The following is a 24,776-nucleotide window of genomic DNA, read 5'->3' as shown; positions in this document are numbered from 1 at the left end:
TTCGCTGCATACTTTCTTTGGTGAAGAAGAAGCCGTTCACAACATCAACTGAAGTCCAGAACACTCAGTGAAGTAGGTGTATCTGTCTCTAAGTCAACAGTAAAGAGAAGACTCCATGAAAGTAAATACAAAGGGTTCACATCTAGATGCAAACCATTCATCAATTCCAAAAATAGACAGGCCAGAGTTAAATTTGCTGAAAAACACCTCATGAAGCCAGCTCAGTTCTGGAAAAGTATTCTATGGACAGATGAGACAAAGATCAACCTGTACCAGAATGATGGACGACACATGATCCAAGGCACACCACATCCTCTGTAAAACATGGTTGAGGCAACGTGATGGCATGGGCATGCATGGCTTTCAATGGCACTGGGTCACTTGTGTTTATTGATGACATAACAGCAGACAAGAGTAGCCGGATGAATTCTGAAGTGTACCGAGATATACTTTCAGCCCAGATTCAGCCAAATGCCGCAAAGTTGATCGGACGGCGCTTCATAGTACAGATGGACAATGACCCCAAGCATACAGCCAAAGCTACCCAGGAGTTCATGAGTGCAAAAAAGTGGAACATTCTGCAATGGCCAAGTCAGTCACCAGATCTTAACCCAATTGAGCATGCATTTCACTTGCTCAAATCCAGACTTAAGACGGAAAGACCCACAAACAAGCAAGACCTGAAGGCTGCGGCTGTAAAGGCCTGGCAAAGCATTAAGAAGGAGGAAACCCAGCGTTTGGTGATGTCCATGGGTTCCAGACTTAAGGCAGTGATTGCCTCCAAAGGATTCGCAACAAAATATTGAAAATAAAAATATTTTGTTTGGGTTTGGTTTATTTGTCCAATTACTTTTGACCTCCTAAAATGTGGAGTGTTTGTAAAGAAATGTGTACAATTCCTACAATTTCTATCAAATATTTTTGTTCAAACCTTCAAATTAAACGTTACAATCTGCACTTGAATTCTGTTGTAGAGGTTTCATTTCAAATCCAATGTGGTGGCATGCAGAGCCCAACTCGCGAAAATTGTGTCACTGTCCAAATATTTCTGGACCTAACTGTATGTGCCATAAATATCAGAACAGGAATATCTCTTATAAAGCATCAGAACTAACAGTAAATAATGCAACATTTCACCTTTCAGTCCCTGGCTGCTCTTGTGTGTGCATGTATATATTATACAGTTTTAGCTATTTAACAACACATTAAAAATGCAGTTATATAATCAATACAGGCGTAAAGTGCAGACTCTGCAGGGGGTTCTCACATCCTAATTGGAGTAAGGGTAAGTTTCTCTCTCACTTGAGATGTATACCTCTATGTTCTTGTACTCTGTGATTCCTTGGATTTGGTAGAATCCTTATCATTTAAATTCATATGTATTAAGAGATTTTATATATATATATATATATATATATATGAGTGTGCATTCTTTCTTTTTTTGGAATGTACCCCCTCTTTCTTTCCCCGATTACTTTGTCTCTAATAAACAAATGTTTTTAATATAGCTCAACATGGACTTTAGTCATTTTTGTAATGCTACAGTAGTGTGTGCGACTTGTCCTTGTAGTATATCAGTCCTCATTGTATGCATATGATTACATTGTAGCTACATATTACTGATTTTGTAGATTGCTATGTATTTCTTATCACTGAGTATTTTACACAGAATGGGGAGGGGGGGAGTGGGGGTATGGAGAAAGGTTGGAATGGCGCATGATCCAAAGCACAGTGCATTCTCTGTAGCACATAGTGGAGGCAGTGTGATGTGCGGGCATGCATGGTTCTCAATGGCCCTAGATCACTAGTGTTTATCGATGATGTGACTGGAAGACAGAAGCACCCGGATGAATTCTGAAGTGTACATTCTTTTCAGATGCAACCAAATGCAGCAAGTTTGATTGGACAGCGCTTCACAGAGCAGATGGGCAATGACCCAAAACATACTTCAAAAGCAACACGGGAGATTAAGGCAAAGAAGTGGAATATTCGGCAATGGTCGAGTCAATCACCAGATCTCAACTCCATCGAGCTGCATTTCGCATGCTTAAGGCAAAACCTAAGGCAGAAAGACCCACAAACAATCAACAACTGTAGTCCGTTGCAGTAAAGGCCGGCAAAGCATCACAAAGAAGGAAACCCAGCGTTTGGTGACATCCATGGCTTCCAGACTTAAGCCAGTCATTGTCTGCAAAGGATTCTAGACAAAGTGTAAAAAAATGAATATTTTAGTTATGGTAAAGTAAATATGTCCAACTACTTTTGAGCCACTGAAATGAGGAGGGTTTGAAGAAAAAGGGTTGTAATTCCTAAACGTTTCACAGAATATTTTTGGTCATCCCCTTTAATTAAACCTGAAAGTCTACAGTTCAATTGGATCTCAGTTATTTAATTTTAAATAAAAAATAGTGTCATTCAGAGGCCAGATCATCAAGATTTAGTCACTGTCGAAATATTTCTGAACCTAACTGTATGTGTGTTTGCGAATGTATACATGTGTATAATATGTGTGCATTTAATAAATATACCGCATATAATATATTACACCTGAAAATAGCCAGGGACTGCTCGGTGTCCATATCCGGTAAAAAAAAAAAATAATAATATACAAGTGATAACCACACGATTTGTGAGATACTTTTATTTGTATTTGCATATAAACAAATAGACATCAAAAAGTATACTGGCAGTAAAAATTGTACATTTTCATTTTAGAAATACATACTAAATTTTCATTTCTCTGTATTATACAAGGCATCCATAAGAAATATAAACCATTTGTCACCAGGTATAACTTTTTATTAACAGACACATATTTTATCATTTTAAGTTTGAAAACTAGACGCATAGTTAAAACTTTAGACCCAGAAACCAGTCTCTATTTTTCCACTGGAGTTCACAGACCAAGTAAACATCTCATCACAAATATATAAAAATAAAATGCTCATCTCAGTGGTGGGAAGGCCATGAGTCAACGAAGGAATACGACGTGCATTCAGGTACGGTAGCACTTTCATTGGTTCTCTTTGCGCATCACAGCAATGTTGTGGTCACTTACTGCTTTATTTTTTATGTGGCTAAAAGGCAGAACATCTACTTTTTGGAACGTCATTCAGTAATCTGGGTTACCATCTTGCTTTTATTAGGATCCAGTAAAATCTGGTGGATTCTACTGCGAACACTTGTCTCATCTCTACATACCAAAAATGCCACCAGGGTGTGTCACTGCTGCAGCCAGTGATTCGTCAAGCAAGAACTTTTCGTGTGTGGGCATTTCGTTTCCTAGACTATTCTTTGAATACGGCATATAGAAAGAATTTATAAGGGTTGTCCGATACCTAAAATGTCCTTTTATAAATATGTTTTTAACCCCTAACCATTTGTGTAATTTTGCTTTATTTTCCTATACAGCTAATTTGGGTTTGTTTTTTTGTTTATTACTTGCGTCATCAAAAATATGGCCCTGCACTCACTTTTCTCATCACCCCACTGGGAACAGGACATCATCAGTGGGCACCGCTGCAGTTACCAAAGCTTCTTTCACGAATGCCCTATGATGACATCCAGAATCAATCACGGTGATGGAATTTGTAGGAATGGTGACTTCAGCACCGGTACACTTGTCACCACTGGACTACTACTTGTTTATCTGTAATGGGATGTCATGAGGGGCAGTGATAAAAGCAGGATGAGCAAGACTGGCATGACCCCCTGATGACTATTCACTCAGTGTAGTGGTAGAACTTGTGGGGCAGGACTGCTGGTATAAGGACACATCTTATCGTATGATTGCAGGCGGAGAGCTGGAGAACCATCAGTAATAATTAGAGTAGTATTTTGACCTATGTGAACTTCTTTAACTCATCTACATCCGCCAAATATATATATTATGTATTTATAATGTGTGTGTATGTGTATATATATATATATGGGTGTATAATGTATGTATATATGTATAAACTTGACCTTTATGAATATTCATTATGAGGCCCTGACCTATGCATCCGTAACACACTGACGAGCAAAAGGGTAACAATGCTTGGAACTCTTGCCTTTCAGGCTCCATATCTCACCCCATCCGCTACAGTGTTGAGCGTGAGACTACCTTCAATTTATAGCCAAGCTGATTGTCTATGAAACGAAGGTAGTCTCATGCTCAAAGCTGTAGCGGATGGTGAAATATGGAGCCTGAAAGTCAAAAGTTCAAAGTATTGTTACCCTTTTACTTGTCAGTTTAAATTATAGAACTACAGCTGAGCTCTAAACCAAATAACATTTAATCACATTCATTGTACCTCTCACTATGGTTGTGCTTTTTTCATAGTGGGAGTTGGATGTGTTTTGACTTGGGGCTGACTGCAAAATAAATCACTTGAGAGGTTCAGCTTGGGAAAGTGAGAATCTATGAAAGACGTCCACACGCACATTTGTAAATGGAAAATAACTAGCTCCGTGCTATGTAGTAAAGGAGCGCTTGTTATGTAATAGTGTCTGAATCTCATTAAGGCAATTAACTTTTTAAAAAAGGTTATATTTAAAAAAATGATACATTATTTCTAATCTTTAGCAATTTTCATTCTGGCCACTAAACTTAAAGGGGGTTTTCTAATCACAAAGTAACTTCAGCAGTGGGCAGCCAGGAGGTAGATAACAATAAAAGACTTCACGCTCATCCTTACTTTTGGCTCTCTGCTGCAGCAGTGTCTCCCAGGCCGGGAGTGGTCATGTCACTAACCACCTGGGATCTAATTGGCTGCAGGATCCAGAGCTGTCAGGTGACTGGTGGTTAATGATGGCCCTTTTTCTAGCATGGTGGCGTCTGTCAAGCAAAGAGCCAAAATTTGGTGGCACAATGCATTCTATTGTCTTAACCCCATGGCTACCCACTGCTAACGTTACTTTGACTATAAACCCTTTAGTATTACTGATACTTCCTGTTCTTTGTAGGAATCTTTAACAGTGATTTCATTATTATCACAGTTAGGATTAAAATAAAAGGTATAATCTATATATCAACCACTGCAACATTGATGTCACAACTACAGCAGCTGATGTCGAGGGTATGAACCGCTGAGCTCGGTGATTGGCTGCAGCAGTCACATGTACTATAGTTGTAACATCAGCGCTGCAGCCTGTAAACAAAGACTGGAGCAGCAGAGGATAACGGCTCTTTTTACTGTTTTAACCTTAGTGCAAGAAACCTAACCGAACCTCAAAAACGTCTCTATAACCATGTCCAGAAGTTCTGAGGTTTTGAAAAAAAAGGAGCATGTTCCACTATTATTGAAAAAATAATATAGTTAATTCTTTAAAGTAGGCTGCGGACATACATTTTACATGTTGGAGGACCTTTGTACCCTCTTAGAGAATATTGGCATCATCACATTGATGCCAACACATATGGCAGCTGGAGACCTAATTATTACATTGAGAATTTTGTCGTACTGCCCTGCGTTACATCAATGCCCTTATAATTGAGGATTGGCTCCAGGATCTTTTAGTTGGTTGCACCATTATTTCCTAGAGAGTGAATGGTGTGTAAAATGTTAACATTTGATTAAAATTTTTGATCTGCATGCTCTGGGTTTGACCATATAACACAATGTACTATTTCTCAAGTTGTTCCATGGTATTAATCCTGCGCAGCACATTATATTCCATCGCTCAGACTCATGACTCCCCATATCAGAACACAAAATAGTGGGTATATAAATCTTGACGCCAATCACCTGGAAATATAGAGATATAACATGCCACACACTAAAACAAGAATACTTTGGTCAAGCAAAAAGATATCTTTTCCAGTACCAAACACGTAGGCAGACATATCATCAACACTGTAGACTGAAGTAGCTGATTTATTTAGATCACTTTGCTTAGAACATGCCATGTGGGTAATAATATGGCAGAAAAGTCCCTTACATACAGTATACAAAACTGATTTTCAAAGATCCTGTGTAAGAGTGAAGTCATATGACAGTGCTGGGTTACCATCAGGTGAGCCTTAAGGTTTCTACTTAGAATGTATATTGTTCCAGGCTTTGTATGAGGTTAGACTGAATTCTATTATTTACAAAGGATTTACATTTTACGAGTTTTATATAAAATTTTTGAACATTTTCTGTTTGAAATTTTTTATCTGTTCTGTACGGTCAGGAAATAATGTAGTCTTTGGTTGGAAGTGAAAGGGTATGTAGCCGACTTGTTTTCTAGCCATCAATAAATAATTTACATGTTGATGAATATTTAAATTAGCGTGAATACATTTTTAAGTCATACTGTATTAGGCTGTTTACAAATGTTTGTAAAGCAGAGATATTTTAGCTTAACATTAGACCCTTAATACCTGGACCTCTTTTCATTTCTACTGCGATCACCGTAAGTTCCTATCATATTTGAAGCCCAGTTCAGTAAAATTACTACAGGACATTAAAGGGTTATTTTCAAGTTATCTCTTGAAGAGCTCAAAGCTATGCAGTCTCCTCACTTCCCGATTTCTGTCAGGGCGGGCTTTTCTCCTTAAGTGACAGTTCTGGTGAGTAGCAGAGTTAAAAATAAACAACAGGAGAGCGAGAGTAAAGTGCAAAATATACATAAGTTTTTATTAAATACACAACAAGACAAAAGTTTTAGTTAAAATGGTACACTACCAATGATTCCTAGGGATACCGACATATAGGACTAGACCAGTTTAGATAGCCATTCCAGTAAGTCAAAAGATTAACTAGTGAATATCTGTATAAATGGCGGCTATTAACCTAGGAAGGTCCAAATAGTTGGTAAGAATGTACAGAGAATAAGGGGGCTGCTTGATAAAAAGTAAGGTATGGTCAGATCAAACCATGGTTGCCCACCATGTAAGGGTGGGGAACCATGGTGATCCCGCTGGCTGCACTGTTGCTAAATACTGGTGCACAGCAGAATGAGAAATAACATGGAGTAATCATATAGCACAAGTGTGCAAATTGAAAAAATTCTCTTACCTAAAGTGCTGAAGTGCAAAGTAAACCAACACAGGGAAGCCAGCCACAATAACAAGCAGTCCCTATGAAATTAGGAAAGTGTCCCTAAGAACAGCCTGGGGTCTCCATCCGACGCGCGTTTCACGAGGATAGCTTTATCAAGGTGGAAAACCAAAGTACTTTGGTTTTCCACCTTGATAAAGCTATCCTCGCGAAACGCGCGTCGGATGGAGACCCCAGGCTGTTCTTAGGGACACTTTCCTAATTTCATAGGGACTGCTTGTTATTGTGGCTGGCTTCCCTGTGTTGGTTTACTTTGCACTTCAGCACTTTAGGTAAGAGAATTTTTTCAATTTGCACACTTGTGCTATATGATTACTCCATGTTATTTCTCATTCTGCTGTGCACCAGTATTTAGCAACAGTGCAGCCAGCGGGATCACTATGGTTCCCCACCCTTACATGGTGGGAAACCATGGTTTGATCTGACCATACCTTACTTTTTATCAAGCAGCCCCCTTATTCTCTGTACATTCTTACCAACTATTTGGACCTTCCTAGGTTAATAGCCGCCATTTATACAGATATTCACTAGTTAATCTTTTGACTTACTGGAATGGCTATCTAAACTGGTCTAGTCCTATATGTCGGTATCCCTAGGAATCATTGGTAGTTTACCATTTTAACTAAAACTTTTGTCTTGTTGTGTATTTAATAAAAACTTATGTATATTTTGCACTTTACTCTCGCTCTCCTGTTGTTTATTCCTATAATGAGTAGTGCTGGCATCTTCCCTGCCTAGTTAGGTAGGCCTGGTGCTTACAATTTAATGGCTCTTGATGTGAGTTATGTTTTGTGAGTAGCAGAGTTGTAGTAATAATAGAACTTTAAGCTCAGTACAAGTTGTGGTTCAACACATTCAGTTAGGCTGCTTTCACGCATCCGGCTGTAGCAGTGCGGCACAATCCGGCGCTCTGCTGAAAAAACGAAACCGTTTTTTTTTTGCCGCCGGTTTAGTTTTTTCCAGCATTGACTTGCATTAGTGCCGGATTGTGCCGCATGGGCTTGCGTTCCGTCCGGTTTTTGCCGCATGCGGCAGATTTAGCCGATGCGGCGGCCGGAAGAAACGTTCCCTGGCACGTTTTTTGATCCAGGCGATGCGGCGCATTTTTCAATGCATCCCTATGGACGCCGGATGTGGCGTGATGTGGCAAAAACCGCATCTGGCCGCCGCATGCAGTTTTGTCCACTGCGCATGCTCAGTAGGATGCCGCAAGCGGCAAAAACCGGACGGCCGCATGTAAAAATCTTATGCAAAGGATGCGGTGTTTTCACCGCATCCGTTGCATAGGTTTCACAGCCGGATTGAGCCTGAGGCTGCTTTCACACATCCGGTTTTTCCCGTCAGGCACAATCCGGTGTAAAAACTGATGCAATGGATCAGGTCAAAAAACTGATCAGTTGCATCAGTTTTTTTTCATCAGTTCCTTCAGTTTTTGGACGGATCTGTTGTGTTACTGGGCATGCTCAATAGCAAAAAAACGTAATAATTCGCTGTAATGCATTGTATGTCGCATTACGACGGATCTGGCGCCCATAGGCTTTTAGTGTACATGACGTCAGACGGCGCCTGATCCGGTGCAGTCTGTTTTGTTGCTGCTGCCAAAAAAGTTCCATGTTGTGTCCTTTCCAGCAGCTGGACAGAGAAATTTCACCGGATCCGGCGCACGGCAGATGCAACGAAAGGGCATCAGGCACAATCCGGCGCTAATAGAATTCAATGAGAAAAAACGCATCCGGCGCCGGATCCGTTTTATCCGGTATTCGCCGGATTGTGTCTGATGGCAAAAACCGGATGTGTGAAAGCACCCTTAGTGGTTTATTCTGAAGCTTCTGCACTGTTCTTGCTGTATTTGCATATAGAGGCAGGGCCGCCATCAGGGCATTACTACTGAGACTGGTGTAGGGGGCTCGGTGAAGATGGGGGGGCCGGCTGAGCCAGGGACAATTACTTCGCTTTTCGAAAGACCCAGGCCAGCCGGGCCCCCACCCCTCTGCACCGCCCCCAACCAGTCACAGCCGCAGCAGAGGACCACGCCAGTGTTGCTTTTGACACTATACATGTGGCTAATTTGCATCGCATGCAAATTAGCCACGCGTGCTGGATATACCGGGTATGCAACTGTATACCCGGTATCTAGGGGGGCGCTGGGGTGCATCTGCCCTGGGCGCAACTGTGAGGGGGGCGCTGTCGGACTGCCTGATGCGGCAGTGTTCAAGTCTGGGCCCCGTAGTGGGAGCCGGTTATTCCCTGACACGCTGGGGCCCTTGCTCTCCGGTCAGTGATGAGGGCAATCTGACCTGTTGTCTGGAGCGCCAGGCTGCAGGTGACCCTGGTCAGAAAGCCCTCATCACACGCTGCGTGCCGGGCAGGGAGCGATCCTGCAGCTCCGCACAGTCAGTGCAGGCAGCGGAACGCAGGAATCTCTCCTCTGTTCCCTGCCCGGCACTTTCTCTGTGACACACGCGCGCACCCTGATCACGTCAGTACTGTGCGCGTGTGTGTCATTTCAAAAGTTCTTGCCCAGCAGAAGAAGAAGCGGAACAGCGGAGGCCTTCACGGAGAGAAGCAGCGTCGGGGGCCCGTTCAGAGGAGCCTGAGGAGGGAGAGGCGAGTGGTGACTAAAAACCTGAGGAGCGGACAATGAGGGGGTGGGGGGTGTTACTGGTGACTAATACTGGAGGGTGCAGGGGGGGGGCGGTCGCTCCGAGCTGCTGTCACCCAGGGCCATGTTAAAACAGTTTTTTTGTTTTGTTTTGAACTCCCATTTCCTTTTGCCATCTAGCAAATCCGACGTTTATTTTCAAGGTAGAGGGGAGAGGGGATTTAATACCTGAGCACTGCAGAGGCAGGGAATCTGTAATCTGCTCCCGTGCAGGACCTGCGATGACATCATGTCCATGTGGCCCATGTGGGAGGAGCCAGAAGATACTTGAGTAGCTGTAGCAGATGAAGTGACATGACAGGTAATGAGTGAAGAGGAGAACATGGGGGGTGCTGAGTGTGACAAGAGAGGTGCTGAGTGTGAGGGGCTGAGTGTGACAAGAGAGGGGCTGAGTGTGAGGGCCTGAGTGTGACAGAGATGGGCAGAGCGAGAGGTGCTGAATGTGAGGGGCTGAGTGTGACAGAGATGGGCAGAGTGTGAGGTTCTGAGTGTGAGGGACTGAGTGAGACAGAGTAGAGGGCGTATTACGTAAAGAGGCGGTGTAGAGCGTGTATTATGGAAAGAGGCTGTGTAGGTAGGTGGTGTGTTATGGTATTATGGAGAGGGGCAATGTAGAAGGTGCATTATGGAGAGGGGCAGGCGGTGTAGAGGGTGTATTATTACTTTTCTGTTTTGGCTATGACTGTGTGTGTAGATTATATATATATATATATATAATTAGTGCTGGCCAAAAGTATTGCCACCCCTGCAATTCTGTCAGATAATACTCAGTTTCTTCTTTAAATTGATTGCAATCACAAATTCATTGGTATTATTAACTTCATTTATTTTGCTTGCAATGAAAAAACACAAAAGAGAATGAAACAAAAATCAAATCATTGATCATTTCACACAAAACTCCAAAAATGGGCCAGACAAAAGTATTGGCACCCTTAGCCTAATACTTGGTTGCACAACCTTTAGCCAAAATAACTGCGAACAACCGCTTCCGGTAACCATCAATGAGTTTCTTACAATGCTCTCCTGGAATTTTAGACCATTCTTCTTTGGTAAACTGCTCCAGGTCCCTGATATTTGAAGGATGCCTTCTCCAAACTGCCATTTTGAGATCATTCTACGGGTGTTCTATGGGATTCAGGTCTGGACTCATTGCTGGCCACTTTAGTAGTCTCTAGTGCTTTCTCTCAAACCATTTTCTAGTGCTTTTTGAAGTGTGTTTTGGGTCATTGTCCTGCTTTCTCACACTGGGCCCTACATTATGCTGCAAAATTTGTTGGTAGTCTTCAGACTTCATAATGCCATACACACAGTCAAGCAGTCCAGTGCCAGAGGCAGCAAAAGCAACCCCAAAACATCAGCGAACCTCCGCCATGTTTGACTGTAGGGACCGTGTTCTTTTCTTTGAATGCCTCTTTTTTTTCCTGTAAACTCTATGTTGATGGCTTTTCCCAAAAAGCTCTACTTTTGTCTCATCTGACCAGAGAACATTCTTCCAAAACGTTTTAGGCTTTCCCAGATAAGTTTTGGCAAACTCCAGCCTGGCTTTTTTATGTCTCGGGGTAAGAAGTGGGGTCTTCCTGGGTATCCTACCATACGGTCCCTTTTCGTTCAGACGCCGACGGATAGTACGGGTTTACACTGTTGTACCCTCGGACTGCAGGGCAGCTTGATCTTGTTTGGATGTTAGTCGAGGTTCTTTATCCACCATCCGCACAATCTTGCGTTGAAATCTCTCGTCAATTTTTCTTTTCCTTCCACATTTAGGCAGGTTAGCCACAGTGCCATGGGCTTTAAACCTCTTGATGACACTGCGCACCGTAGACACAGGAACTTTGAGGTCTTTGGAGATGGACTTGTAGCCTTGAGATTGCTCATGCTTCCTCATCATTTGGATTCTCAAGTCCTCAGACAGTTCTTTGGTCTTCTTTCTTTTCTCCATGCTCAATGTGGTACACACAAGGACACAGGACAGAGGTTGAGTCAACTTTAATCCATGTCAACTGGCTGCAAGTGTGATTTAGTTATTGCCAACACCTGTTAGGTGCCACAGGTAAGTTACAGGTGCTGTTAATTACACAAATTGGAGAAGCATCACATGATTTTTCAAACAGTGCCAATACTTTTGTCCACCCCCTTTTTTATGTTTGGCATGGAATTATATCCAATTTGGCTTTATGACAATTTTTTTTTTTTTTCATTGAAGACAAATTAAATGAAGATAATAATACCAAAGAATGTGATTGTAATCATTTTCAAGAATAAACTGAGTATTATCTGACAGAATTGCAGGGGTACCAATACTTTTGGCCAGCACTGTATATAATGTGTATATGTATGTATGTATGTTTTTCCAAGAGTGGTGGCAGACTGTAGAATGTTTGCGGGGTGGTGGCGGAGCTGGGGGCTGGGGTGGAGCCTGGGTGGAGTCTCAAGGGGGCCCCATAATTTTGCCAGTATGGGGCCCTGAAATTCTTAGTGGCGGCTCTGTATAGAGGTAACTGCTTTTGAAAACGCACAGGGCTTGGGGAAAGTGATGCTTGGATTCAGGACTTATAGGAGCAGGATTTATAACCGCAGCTGGGTTAGGAGCTGAGAGGAAGGGAGGCAAGCAGCTCACTGCTGTGTGGAAATCATTAGGCTAGAATGAGCTGATTGGTATGTTAGGACTTAAAGGGAATCTGTCACCACTTTGACTTTTTTTAACTGTTATTATGGGCATACAGGTTATAGAGTGCTGAAAAAGTCATACCTGTCTGCATCATATCTGATGCCTTCTTGTTGAGATATCAACTTTTTTCACTTTATGTAAATGAGCTCTTCCAGGCTATGGGGCGGATGCTGCCTGGAAGATAACTCCACCACTTGTAGATTATTTTAAATATAAGGGGCGTTATTAATGTGATGTGTGATGGCCACTTTCTGCTCTCACTGCAGAGCTGTGTGTGATTATAACTGACACTTCTGCAGATTCCTCTCAGCTTCAGTCTCCAGCTTGCAGGCAGATAGTGTTGCAACATTGTCGCAATGAACCAGAGCTCAGAGAGCTGCAAAAACTGTTTGTGTCACACTGGTAATGCCGCTTTTATTTAAAATACTCTCTGGAGGCAGAATTATCTTCCAGGCAGCATCCGCCCCATATCCTGGAAGAGCTCATTTATATAAAGTGATACAAGATGTCTTATCCACAACAAGGCTTCTGAAATGAGGCAGACTTGTAAGACATTTTCAGCATTCTATAACCTGTATGCCCATATTTACAGTTTAAAAAGATGAAAGCAGTGACAGATTCCCTTTAACTCCTCTACTATAATGTAGCTACTGCACATACTTGACCTGGCTTTGGTGGTCAAACTTCATGGAAACCAGCTATACACTATGAAAGATAAAAGCTCTTCTTTCAAGAGAACCGCAGCAGATAGCAAGAAAATAAGCAAGTTTGTGATTCACTTGCTTTTTATAACTAATAATTTGAGAATATCCCTTTAAAAGCTTCTTAAAAAAAATGGAAATTATGGGATTTGAATAATAATGAACTGATGACTAAATGGTCATTTGGACATTTGTTCTAATAATTTATTTTGATTTTCATTTGTACGTAGAATAATGGGTTGAAATGGATTTCATATCTATTCGATTTTACAAAAAAAATTCACAGTAAAGTATAAAAGAAAATACTGGAACTTATTTTGTAGACACTAATTAAAAAATGGAATGGAAAAATTTAATGAAATTGTATTTAGTAAAAATAAATAAAGGGAGAACTGTCCACTGTATGTGTATATAGACTACACACTGGTTCTAGTATCTAGTAGGAATATCCTGTAGATGGCAGTGTCGCTGTGCGGAAAGTCAAAAGAGCCTCTTTTCACCAGAAATCAAAATGCTAACATATAGGCACACGTAAGTATAGACAGTGGTCTATTGATCATATTAGAAATAATCAGAGTTGTAGCAATATTCTAAAAAGTGAGCGCATAACATGACAGATACACAACAAAGTCAAATAAATAGGCACAAATTTAAGGGAACAATACTAGCAAAACTGAAGCTCCTTGTATAGTGTAGGGTCTAAGGAGGCAATGCATGAGACCTCTATTATCCATTTAATGGGTTATTCCCCCTGGTCTTCACCGTGTATTGGGGTTTCCTCCAAAACGCCAAAGAATAAGGAATTTTGATTGTGAGCCCCGATGGGGACAGTGATGATGAGATCTTTGAAGCGTTGTAGAATTAAAGGGGTCTTCCTATTTCCAGTATCCTATCCCAATATGTAGTAGGTGTCATAATAATAATATTGGCAAATACTTCCAATTAGAAATGTAGTGTAGTTCTCCTGTTTCACTATGTTGCTTGCCTCTTGTTCAGGGCATTGCAGGACTTTAGGTATCCATGGTTATGACCACGAGCAACTAACTAACTATATCTGTGGTCGTAACCATGGATACCTAAGGTCCTGCAATGCCCTGAACATGAGCAGGACGTTGCTCCTAGCAACCAGGAAAACAATTGCTGTAGGAAGGAGGGAAATAGGAGTGCAGCAAAGCCCAGACAGATGTTGGTGGTAGGGGACTCTATAATTAGGCGGACAGACAGGGTCATCTGTCGCCGAGACCGTGAATGCCGAACAGTGTGTTGTCTGCCGGGTGCTCGGGTTCGGCATATTGCGGATCGGATAGACAGATTGCTGGGTGGGGCTGGGGAAAACCCAGTGGTCATGGTGAACATTGGTACTAATGACAAAGTTAGAGGCAGGTGGAAGGTCCTTAAAAATGATTACAGGGAACTAGGAGAGAAGCTGAAGTCCAGGACCTCCAAGGTGGTGTTTTCAGAAATACTACCGGTGCCACGAGCGTCACTAGAAAGACAGCGGGAGCTTAGGGAGATAAATACGTGGCTTAGAAATTGGTGCAGGAAGGAAGGGTTTGGGTTCATGGAGAACTGGGCTGACTTCTCAGTCGGCTACAGGCTCTACGGTAGGGACGGGCTGCACCTCAATGGGGAAGGTGCAGCTGTGCTGGGGGAGAAAATGGTCAGACGGATGGAGGAGCTTTTAAACTAGGATCTGCGGGGAGGGAGGGAAGTGGAGCAAAAAGGGGAAAGATAGAGCAGATAGAGACAGTGAGATGGTAGGGGTCTATGAAGGATTAGGGGGGGATGGGACATGCAAGGAACGTAGGGAGGCTAGGAGTAATAAAGGTGTTAATAGGATTAAATGTCTACTGGCAAATGCAAGAAGTCTTGCAAACAAAATGAATGAATTGGAGACTCTTATGTCAACCATGGATTATGATGTGGTGGGCATTACGGAAACCTGGCTGGATGAAAGGCATAACTGGGTGACAAACATACAGGGTTATAGTACATTTAGGAGGGACAGGAAAGACAAAAAAGGTGGTGGGGTGTGTATATTTATCAAATCTAACCTAAAACCTGTGTTGAATGATGACATTGGGGGGAACTGCAACAATGTAGAGTCAGTATGGGTAAATGTACATAGGGAGGGGAATAATGGAAAAATGCTAATTGGAGTTTGCTATAAGCCTCCTAACATACCTGAACAAATAGAGGGTGAAATGCTGAAACAAATTGAAAAGGCAGCTAATAATAATAATCGGGTTCTTATTATGGGGGATTTCAACTATCCAGACATACAGTGGGACATAGAATCTTCTGGTTGTGCTAAAAGCTGTAAATTCTTATCTACCATTCAAGACCATTTCCTCTCTCAGATGGTAGATGAACCGACGAGGGGAGATAATTTGCTAGATTTGGTCCTGTCAAATAGACCGGATACAATTTCAGATCTACAGGTCCGGGAGCACTTGGGCACCAGCGATCATAATATGGTAAGCTTCAACGTAATATTCAATAGAACATTTCAAAGGGGAAATGCTAAAACCTGGAATTTTAGGAAAACTGATTTCAACAAATTAAGGGAAGAGCTTAAATGTGTAGATTGGGACAAAGTCATGGTAACTGGGGATACTGAACATAAATGGGGAAAGTTTAAGGATATACTGCTAGAATCCTGTAATAAACTTATACCCTCTGGTAATAAAACGTCCCGGAATAAAAAGAAACCACTATGGATAAATAAGACTGTACAAAGTATAATAAAACAAAAACAAAGGGCGTTTAAAATCTTGAAGGCTGAGAATACAGAAATAGCATTGCAAGAGTATAAAGATATCAATAGGCAATGCAAAAAATAAATCAAACAAGCAAAACTAGCTACTGAAACAAAAATCGCCAATGCCATTAAAATAAATCCCAAAATCTTTTATAAATACATTAATGCCAAAAGGAAAACAAAGGATAGTATTGGCCCCTTAAAATATAATAACAAGTTAGTTATAGAGGACAAACAAAAGACTGAGATATTAAATAGGCATTTCTCATCTGTGTTCACCAAGGAACTGACTGTACCAGGCATTATTCAACAAGTGAAAAATCAAAGTTCACCACCCGATATAATTAATTTAACACAAGAAGAAGTACGCCTACGTCTGAGAAAATTAAACATTGACAAATCCCCAGGGCCAGATGGCATTCATCCACGAATATTGAGGGAATTGAGCCCCGTAATTGACAGACCGCTGTATCTCATCTTTTTAGACTCGCTTGTAACAGGGTTCGTGCCTCAGGATTGGAGGATTGCTGATGTGGTACCGATATTTAAGAAAGGTAAGAGGGTAGATCCAGGCAACTACCGTCCAGTAAGCCTGACATCAGTAGTATGCAAAGTTTTTGAGGGCATTTTAAGGGATGACATGCAAAAATATGTTGCAGAAAATAATATAATAACTGACAGACAGCATGGATTCATGAAAGATAAGTCGTGTCTAACCAACCTGTTGGGGTTCTATGAGGGGGTAAGTGCAAACCTGGATATTGGTAATGCAGCTGATGTGATTTATTTGGACTTTGCAAAGGCATTTGATACTGTACCACATAATAGCCTTATACTATAGCTCCAGAAGCAAGGACTAGGGGAAACTATATGCAACTGGGTAAGGAATTGGCTAAAAGATAGGAAACAAAGAGTAGTCATAAATGGAACTTTCTCTAAATGGGCCATAGTCAGCAGTGGGGTACCGCAGGGATCTGTGCTAGGACCAATTCTTTTTAATCTCTTTATTAATGACCTTGTGGATGGGATTGATAGTAAAGTGTCAGTCTTTGCTGATGATACCAAACTATGTAGGATATTAAAAACTAAACTTGATAGTATAATATTACAAAAAGATCTGGATAAGATGTCAGAATGGGCAGATACTTGGCAAATGAGATTTAATGTTGATAAATGTAAAGTAATGCACCTAGGACGGAGTAATCCTATAACTGCGTATACATTAAATGGAAGTAAACTCGGGACTACAGAACAGGAGAAGGACTTGGGTATTCTCATTACAAATAAGCTGAGCAGCAGCACTCAATGTCAAGCAGCAGCTGCAAAAGCAAACAAGATTCTAGGGTGTATAAAAAGAGAGATTAGATCCCGTGATCCCAACGTATTGTTACCCCTCTATAAATCACTTGTAAGGCCACATCTGGAATATGGGAACCAGTTTTGGGCTCCACATTTTAAAAAGGACATTCAGAAGTTAGAGTCAGTTCAAAGGCGGGCAACTAGACTACTACAAGGAATGGAAGGCCTCCCATATGATGACAGGTTGAAAAAGTTAGATATGTTTAGCTTAGAAAAAAGACGTCTCAGAGGAGATCTCATTTATATGTATAAATACATGTGTGGTCAATATAAAGGACTGGCACATGACTTATTTCTTCTGAAGACAATACTAAGGACCAGGGGGCATTCACTGCGAGTGGAAGAAAAGCGATTCCGACAGCTAAATAGGAAAGGGTTCTTTACAGTTAGAGCAGTCAGACTGTGGAATGCCCTACCACAAGAGGTAGTAATGGCAGATACTATAACAGCTTTCAAAAAAGGGCTGGATGATTTCCTCAGTACACACAACATTGTTGGTTATAAATGACTTGGTGACCAGGTGTAGAACTGGTGGAGGAAGGTTGAACTAGATGGACCTAGGTCTTTTTTCAACCTTAGTAACTATGTAACTATGTAGGTAAGTGACAGTGAATCAGGAGAACTACACTCCATTTCTAATTGGAGATATTTGTTAGTATTATTATTTTTATACCTACTACATGATAGGATCTTGGAGATGGGAATAATCCTTTAATGGTGCTATATAAATAAATATAAATAAATTCCAAACTAGGTAAGTCCTGTGGAGAGATGATAACTTGCTAATCACTGTGGGTCGATAGTGGGGGCCCCTAATGATCCCAAAAACAGAGCTCTGCTATGCCATTTATTGTGATGGGACTTACAGGGATAGACTAAGGCCAGAGTTACACTTACGAGAGCCTCGCGTGAGTCTCGCATCTCATCACCCTGGCACGGCCGCACACTCTCCTGACGAGCAAGTCAGCTGCATGTATTACTATGCACCTGAGATGCTCCTGTCCGGAGAGCATCAGGCCGTGCCGGGTGATGTGATGCGATACTTACGCATGTCTCTCCCAAGTGTGACTCCGGCCTAATTCTGTGCTCGGCAATCTCCGTCAGTCCCATAGACAATAAATAGAGCCGTTTAGCGCCCCATTCTCTGGGCTTCTGGGGGTTCCAGCAGTTGAGTTGAGGAAATGATCACCTAACTTTTTGATAACTTGCACAGTAATAAGGGAGAAATAAAGAAATAGTCTGTATTGCCATGAATTATGTCATGGTTTGCAAATAACTTATTGTCTGCATGTTTGCACCATAAAGTCCTAAATATGACATTAAATTCCTAAATCATCACAAACTACCCAAATATTTTGAACATTGTTAGGTTGATCGCAGTAATACCAATGATAAAGCATACGACATACATCTCCCTATCCTTCTAAGACAAATGTTTCTTGACTATATCGCTTGTGAATCCAAATGTTGATCGTCTCCTGTTGGTAACCCAGCAAACTGTAAGTGGATTATTGCAGATTTAAAAGGTGCGTAATTCAAGTTGTGGCATCAGCCATGCTCTATATTAAACATTTAACACTATACCTTTTTATATAGAGAACATATCTAACAGGACATAGCCAACCAAACAACTAGTAAAGAGAAAGCATATACAGACTACCGACTGCTGTAATAGCTTTGACTTAAAATTTCACGGAAGTGTTTACGAAACTGGTAATTCTATATACACGCTGCCTCTCGGGAAGGATCGTTTGTTTGCCCCAGGCGGTTTCCCAACATTAGAAAAAGAGGTTTCCTGGTCCCTTTAGAATAATGACCTTCTATCCCGGGAAGGTCGGTTTGGTCTACCAAGTAACAGTAACTATTAAACTTGTCTTTGAGTAATTGCTACTCTGCACTTTCTCACTCCGTACAAGAGGCACTAGGAGGTTTAGTGGTTAATGAATGATCAACACCAATTCTTACAGGAGGTAATGCTGAATGATATCTCCAGCTAACCTACCATTAGTACTACCCCACTGATGTGAATCATGACGTTAAATACTGTTTTCATAGTGTACAAAGTGAACCTGCCAGATTCCAGTGCACTATCACAAAATGACTCAGTATTGGTTATATATAGCAAGGCAAAGCAGGACACCATGCTATTTCTTCAAAAAGACCCTAATAAAAGTCTTGGTAAATGATATGGGATAAGCTCTAGTAACGCAGAGTTCATATCCAAAGCCGCATCGCCAGAAAATAAAGCAAAATTTTACTTTTTTCAAGGATTTCAGAACTTCAGAAATTTGTTTTGTCAATACGTTGAGCTGCTCTTTGTTAAAGGGAACCTGTCAGCAGTTTTGGGGCCTATAAGTTGCGGCCACCAACTGTGGGCTCTTATATACAGCATTCTAACATTCTGTATATAAGAGCCCAGACCGATGTGTATAACGTAAAAATTACTTTATAATACTCACCTAAAACGGTCACTGCAGTGGAGTTGGGCCATATGGGTGTCTCCGTTCTCCAGTGCCGGAGCCTCCTCTTTCGACCATCTTCATCCTTCATCCTTCTTCTGAAGCCGGCGTGCATGACGCGTCCTACGTCATACACACTCACCGGTCCCGCTCAGGTGCACTACAATACTTTGATCTGCCCTTCTCAGGGTCAAAACAGGATCAAAGTGCGCCTGTGCAGGACCTCAATGCCGGCGCGTGTGCATGACGTAGGACGCGTCATGCACCCCGGCTTCAGAAGAAGGACAACAAAGATGGCCAAAAGAGGAGGCACCGGAGAACGAAGACACCCATATGACCCACCTCCAACGCAGCGACCCTTTAGGTGAGTATTTTTAAAGTGATTTTTACATTCTACACAGTGGCCAGGGCTCTTATGTACAGCATGTTAGAATGCTGTATATAAGAGCCCACTGGTGGTGGCCGCAGGTTAGTCACCAAATCTGGAGACAGGTTCCCTTTAAGAATACTAATTTATCAGGTCCCCAATGCAAACTCTGTAACAGGGCTCCCAGCCTCCCATTTACTATGTATACAATGGTGGTTTCTTATGAAGTAGAGAGATTTGGGCTTATTTTTAGCCTAGGTAGTCTTAGGGTATGTTCACACATTTCTTTTTTGGATGCATTTTGTTTTCCACATGAAAAATGCAAACTGTTATCAGAAAACCACAGTGAAAATTATTTGGATTTTTGATGATTTTTTTTTTTGTGTGGATAATTTGCTTCTAAACCATTTTGATCTCAAAGGGAAAATAACTGCAGTAAAATTTCTGAGGGTGCGTGCCTACGATCAGGCTTTGCAGCGTTATGGGCACAGAGTGTTTTCCCTGCGTCCAAAACGCTACATTGTACAGTACAGGCACAGTGGATGGAATTTATAGAAATCCAATGCCCACTGTGCTTCTTCTCTCCACAGCGTAAACTGACATGCGACATGGCTTCCCGAGCAGCAGCATGTCAATCTATGCTTGTGAAGACGCAAGTGTTCTCAGTAGGGAGAGCACAGCAAAAATCTGCTACGCCCTGAGCCCTGATCATGGGCACGAAACCCTGTATTCTCCTGCGGACAACACTCACATCTACACAGGAGAAGACACGCTGTGTCCAGGATGCAGCATGTCCAGATCGTGGGTACATATCCTGAAAGAATTGACCTGCTGCACTTTATTTATTTTTTTTAAAAAAGAACCACAGGTCAAAAAACATGAAGACCATGTGAATTTTGTTAATCTTGTCATTGTAAAATACAGCGGTGTCCGTACAGAAAAATGCATAAAAGATGCAATATGTGAATTAGCCTGTAGTTTATACTGTATAAAATTAGACTGTAACAGTAAAATGTCCCCAATGTGCTTATGTGTGTGTGTATATATATATATATATATATATATATATATATATATATATATACTGTGTATATATACTGTATACGGTATATATATATATATATATATATATATATATATATATATATATATATATATTCTCTAAATAGTCTCTAAAATTCATCAAGTACAATTCTCAGCCAAATAAAGTGTTTAATTCAATACTGATCAAAGTATAAACTCATTCCCAAACCCTGAATTCTGCTCACCCCCATTCCCAAGTTATTGGTTGGATATATGACCCTCTATTCCTATATTCTGTAGATGCAGCGGACATTGCTGGTCCCATCACATGTTATTCAATATGGCTGCCCAGATTTTTATTTTTTTTTTTACAAGGTCTGAATATCCGCATGAAAAAAATTGCAGATTGCACTGTTCTCTTCCGTATTTTGGATGAGACTCGGCTACACAAGCCTATGGGTGAGCCAAAAAATCAGATTTCATACAGATCATCGATATAGCATCCAATGTTTACAGAATTATTGCCATTATTAACATAGGAAACTTTATTTGCTCTTGTAAATTTTATTCACTCCAGAGGTGTAAAAACAAATGCCATATGGATGACAATACAGATGAAAAATATCTGTTTATTTTATGGCTGAAAATCAGACCGTTTTTTATAAGCTGGTGTGAACTTGGCCTAAAGAATATTTACTCCAATCACCCCCATCTGTTGTCCTCACATCTTCCTTAACCAAACAATATATTATCCTATTCAATTAAATTGAAAATTGTAATAAAATTTACCTCCTGCCCCCACTAGACTTTGTTTTGTTCAGAGATTTTAGGCCACAAATCTGCCTTATATAATACAATTCAAACATTAAGCCAATGCTAACATTTTCCACTAAACCCGGGCTTTAGAGATTGGATAATTTACCTCATAATATTGTATTACTGCTAAAAAGACCTTTAATGGATTAAACATACTCTGAGCAAAACTGAAAGACTTAAAGGGAACCTGTCGGGTGTAATATCTACCCAGAACCACGAGCAGTTCTGGGTGCATATTTCTAATCCCTGTCTAACCGTCCCTGTATACGCTAGCATAGATAAAGAGATCTTTAGAAGAGAGTATTTCTAAAGATCCTTTATGAGATGCTAATGAGGCCAGGGATTAGTTGCAATGGCGTTAGTTCCCTTAGCAAGTCTGCCAAATTAGCATGTTTGTACGCCCCTGTGAGCGTGCAAACATGCTAATGAATGCGCAGCATCAGAGGCATGGTCGCTCTCACCTCAGCTGCTACCCCTGGTTTTTGGATCAGTGTGCATGGATCAGAAGTCCCCAGACTTCCGGTCATACGCACTACACTAGGTTGAAGCCGGTACGCGTACATCTGGCTTCAAATTGCGTATGACTGGAAGTCCAGGGACTTCTGATCAAGCACACTGATCTGAAAACCAGGTGTAGCAGCAGAGAGGTGAGAGCGACCATGTCTCTGATGCTGCGCATTCATTAATATGTTAGTACAACCACAGTGGCATCTTAACATGCTAAAGGGACCGACCAGCCAAGGAAACTGATGCCCTGGCCTCATTAGCATATCATAAAGGATCTTAGGAAATACTTTTTCTAAAGATCTCTTTATGTATGTTACTACAGGCTGGGACTTAGAAACAGGTAAAAAGCTTATTGACGTTCTTACTGGGTCATTCGCTGTCTTCATCTGGGAGTGCTCAGGTATATACCGTTCTGGATATATCACACAAGTAAAGAAGAAAAGGATTCCCAGCACATCCTCTGGATTAAAAGGTAATTTTATTTATTCCAAGTTAAATTAAAACATGGCTTGAGGTCATCAATCACTCCTGGCGCTGTTGGGTCAGGCAGGGACAGTTAGGCAAGGATTAGCAATATGCACCCAGAACTACTTGTGACTCTAGGTGCATATTGCACCTGACAGGTTCCCTTTAAGACATTTTAAAGGAAGTTTAAATCCACAAGTCTGCAGTCTCTCTATGTGTCCACAGACTTGTAAATCCTCATATCACGCACTGTGAGGATTCATCGGGAATGGCGGTCACGTGGCTCTGAGTATGCGATATGAATACTCCCAGCCAGAATCCGACTAGACTATTCACGGCCTTGCTCAATGCAAATGTATTGTGCGAGGCTGTAAATAGTCTAGTCAGATTCTGGCCAGGGGTCTGCATATCACACACTCACAGCCACGTGACCGCCGTTCCTGGCTCAGACACTGGCGAATCCTCACAGCTCACAGTGCACACGATGTGAGCATTCACAAGTCTGCAGTCACAGAGAGTGACACAGAGGGACTGCAGACTTGTGGATTTAGACCGGACAACCTATTTAGCTTCCATTAAAAATGAATTAAAATCAATGTATGAAAAAATTCTTTCGGTATAATATAGCGCAATAAGGATATATGCTGATATTAGTTATTTAAACTTTATTAATTAGGCGCTCCTATTATTACAACGCGTTTCAGCGGAATTGCTTTCATCAGGTAAAATAGGAGCACCTATTTTACCTGATGAAAGCAATTCCGCTGAAACGCGTTGTAATAATAGGAGCGCCTAATTAATAAAGTTTAAATAACTAATATCAGCATATATCCTTATTGCGCTATATTAGACCGAAAGAATTTTTTCATATACCCCCTCCCCATTGGGAATCGGTAATAGCTGCAAAGGACCTGCTGACATATCAAAAAATCCAGCTGGTAGCTGGAGGATTGAAGGGAAAAAAAACCTGAATTCCATGGTGCCGGTGGAAATCAGTAGCTGATAACGTTACCCCAAATCTGGACTCCTGAAGCCTGGTTACAGGATCTGCTCGGAGGAACTCCAGACTGATAAGCTTACACTGAAGTTGTGCGGGGGCGCACAACCAACAATGGTGAGCAATTCTAATATTTTAAACGCTAAAAGGAATCCACGAGTGCTTCTCATAGTGCGCTTGTTTTATCTATCTATTTAAAATCAATGTAGGCATTTTTGAGCTTGAGAGTTTATATAGTCATAAAAAGGCTATATATAAAGTTTGGTCCATAAGTAAAAATAACCTATAAGAAATAAAAAAATATATAGACAACTGTAACTTAGATACCTGTACTGTATATACCTGTACTGTATAGGCACAGACCAACAAATTGTCAATGCAAACCAAATCTCGAAGTGGCTTCTTCTCTGTTGCTGTGCATTACTAATCAGAAAATGGAAAATTTTACACTCCCTATGCACAATCTTTGGCCTTTAGGCTACAAGCGAAATTTTAACTGCGACATCTATCACGCAATCAAGGTTTGTTGTGTGCCGCTACTACATCGCAGCATAATGCAAGTGAATTAGGTCGCATTGCAATCCCGAGGATACACTGATTGCGCCAAGCAATTTGCAAGGAGTCATAATTTTCTCAACTTGTTTGTCATAACCGCAATACCCTCATTCGAATTACGCTGGGATGCAGCAGCAGCACCGAGCAAACCTTGGTCGCACAAGTGTCACGACTAAATTCTCCATGTAGCTCCAGATTCATAGAAATCTCTTCTATTCCCCCACCTGTACAAATTCACGTTAAAGATTTTTTTACATAGAGTCTTTGATAACAGAGACCTGAATGTAACATGTTATCACCAAATAAGAATATATGTAATTACTTTGCATGAATGTTGCAGCTCCTTAGCATATGTATCACTTAAAAGTTAACCCACCCTTGGGGGGATATATATAGATGTATATACTGCTC

Source organism: Anomaloglossus baeobatrachus, chromosome 2 (assembly GCF_048569485.1).
Source record: "Anomaloglossus baeobatrachus isolate aAnoBae1 chromosome 2, aAnoBae1.hap1, whole genome shotgun sequence".
Lineage (NCBI taxonomy): Eukaryota > Metazoa > Chordata > Amphibia > Anura > Aromobatidae > Anomaloglossus > Anomaloglossus baeobatrachus.
Note: the sequence above shows the minus strand (reverse complement) of the source record.